The sequence below is a fragment of the Garra rufa genome, unplaced genomic scaffold (assembly GCF_049309525.1).
Source record: "Garra rufa unplaced genomic scaffold, GarRuf1.0 hap1_unplaced_013, whole genome shotgun sequence".
Classification (NCBI taxonomy): domain Eukaryota; kingdom Metazoa; phylum Chordata; class Actinopteri; order Cypriniformes; family Cyprinidae; genus Garra; species Garra rufa.
This window is the reverse complement of record NW_027394288.1, coordinates 508,503-511,002: the sequence shown is the minus strand read 5'-3', so window position 1 is coordinate 511,002 and position 2,500 is coordinate 508,503. Positions and strand designations below refer to the sequence as shown.

Here is a 2,500-nt window from a genome sequence, read left to right as displayed (position 1 = left end):
AGACCGCCTGGGAATACCAGGTGCTGTAAGCTTTTGCCTTTTCTTCACTATTTATATAATATGCTGGCTTTTACGGAGGCTGATCTTTAAATAGCCCACTTTTTGGAGCAGCCCTCGCTTATGGCCATACCGCGCTGAGAGCGCCCGATCTCGTCTGATCTCGGAAGCTAAGCAGCGTCGGGCCTGGTTAGTACTTGGATGGGAGACCGCCTGGGAATACCAGGTGCTGTAAGCTTTTGCCTTTTCTTCACTATTTATATAATATGCTGGCTTTTAGAAAGACGTGTTTTACCGCTCTATTTATTACAATCATTTACATGTATTATAGAGTTTTAAGTGTTTTACATGTTTTTTAGGCCATTTTATTACTCTTAACATTTTAAGTGTATGTGTCTTTAATAAATGGATGGTTGGCCTGTCATGTGACTAGACACATGACAGGAAGCAGGAAGTACAACTGTATAAGAAAGCAGCATGACAAACAAAGGACAGTCACCAAACTGTTGGATTGAGGAGTTGCTAATTTTAGAGCTCACCTTTCCATTCACCACCTGCAAACTTTGGATTACACTTTCTGTGGATTGTATATACACTGGTGGACACTCACAGTGGACTTATCAACACACTGGGGTTCTTGGTCTGTTTTTAGGGTATGGACAAATGAACTGTATTCTTTTAACAGAGTTTACCTGTTTTTAGGGTATGGACAAATGAACTGTATTCTTTTAACAGAGTTTACCTAGTTTTATCGTGTTGTTTTAAAGTCTTTTATGTGAACCTTGTAAATACACCAAATCTATTTAAACCAATTTTCTTTTTTGTCTCATTCTTTTAACCACTAGTCATCTCTCACAGTTAAATCTGACCCCATTTTAGTCTTGTAACTCGGCTGATAAGGCCGATTGTTACACTTTTATGGGAGACCGCCTGGGAATACCAGGTGCTGTAAGCTTTTGCCTTTTCTTCACTATTTATATAATATGCTGGCTTTTACGGAGGCTGATCTTTAAATAGCCCACTTTTTGGAGCAGCCCTCGCTTATGGCCATACCGCGCTGAGAGCGCCCGATCTCGTCTGATCTCGGAAGCTAAGCAGCGTCGGGCCTGGTTAGTACTTGGATGGGAGACCGCCTGGGAATACCAGGTGCTGAAAGCTTTTGCCTTTTCTTCACTATTTATATAATATGCTGGCTTTTAGAAAGACGTGTTTTACCGCTCTATTTATTACAATCATTTACATGTATTATAGAGTTTTAAGTGTTTTACATGTTTTTTAGGCCATTTTATTACTCTTAACATTTTAAGTGTATGTGTCTTTAATAAATGGATGGTTGGCCTGTCATGTGACTAGACACATGACAGGAAGCAGGAAGTACAACTGTATAAGAGAGCAGCATGACAAACAAAGGACAGTCACCAAACTGTTGGATTGAGGAGTTGCTTATTTTAGAGCTCACCTTTCCATTCACCACCTGCAAACTTTGGATTACACTTTCTGTGGATTGTATATACACTGGTGGTCACTCACATTGGACTTATCAACACACTGGGGTTCTTGGACTGTTTTTAGGGTATGGACAAATGAACTGTATTCTTTTAACAGAGTTTACCTGTTTTTAGGGTATGGACAAATGAACTGTATTCTTTTAACAGAGTTTACCTAGTTTTATCGTGTTGTTTTAAAGTCTTTTATGTGAACCTTGTAAATACACCAAATCTATTTAAACCAATTTTCTTTTATGTCTCATTCTTTTAACCACTAGTCATCTCTCACAGTTAAATCTGACCCCATTTTAGTCTTGTAACTCGGCTGATAAGGCCGATTGTTACACTTTTATGGGAGACCGCCTGGGAATACCAGGTGCTGTAAGCTTTTGCCTTTTCTTCACTATTTATATAATATGCTGGCTTTTACGGAGGCTGATCTTTAAATAGCCCACTTTTTGGAGCAGCCCTCGCTTATGGCCATACCGCGCTGAGAGCGCCCGATCTCGTCTGATCTCGGAAGCTAAGCAGCGTCGGGCCTGGTTAGTACTTGGATGGGAGACCGCCTGGGAATACCAGGTGCTGTAAGCTTTTGCCTTTTCTTCACTATTTATATAATATGCTGGCTTTTACGGAGGCTGATCTTTAAATAGCCCACTTTTTGGAGCAGCCCTCGCTTATGGCCATACCGCGCTGAGAGCGCCCGATCTCGTCTGATCTCGGAAGCTAAGCAGCGTCGGGCCTGGTTAGTACTTGGATGGGAGACCGCCTGGGAATACCAGGTGCTGTAAGCTTTTGCCTTTTCTTCACTATTTATATAATATGCTGGCTTTTAGAAAGACGTGTTTTACCGCTCTATTTATTACAATCATTTACATGTATTATAGAGTTTTAAGTGTTTTACATGTTTTTTAGGCCATTTTATTACTCTTAACATTTTAAGTGTATGTGTCTTTAATAAATGGATGGTTGGCCTGTCATGTGACTAGACACATGACAGGAAGCAGGAAGTACAA

The 2,500-nt window shown here is 40.4% G+C and overlaps 4 non-coding genes across 4 annotated transcripts; all 4 read left to right on the top strand.

Annotated features, from left to right (window-relative positions):
* The first annotated feature begins 116 nt into the window (after positions 1–116).
* On the top strand, positions 117–235 carry LOC141314935 (5S ribosomal RNA). The gene has a single exon (XR_012350479.1). It is a non-coding gene; the product is annotated as a 5S ribosomal RNA (ribosomal RNA).
* An 801-nt stretch (positions 236–1,036) lies between these two features.
* LOC141315107 (5S ribosomal RNA) lies at positions 1,037–1,155 on the top strand. The gene has a single exon (XR_012350649.1). It is a non-coding gene; the product is annotated as a 5S ribosomal RNA (ribosomal RNA).
* Positions 1,156–1,956: 801 nt separating this feature from the next.
* LOC141314934 (5S ribosomal RNA) lies at positions 1,957–2,075 on the top strand. Its single transcript, XR_012350478.1, has one exon. It is a non-coding gene; the product is annotated as a 5S ribosomal RNA (ribosomal RNA).
* An 84-nt stretch (positions 2,076–2,159) lies between these two features.
* LOC141314933 (5S ribosomal RNA) lies at positions 2,160–2,278 on the top strand. The gene has a single exon (XR_012350476.1). It is a non-coding gene; the product is annotated as a 5S ribosomal RNA (ribosomal RNA).
* Positions 2,279–2,500: the final 222 nt, after the last annotated feature.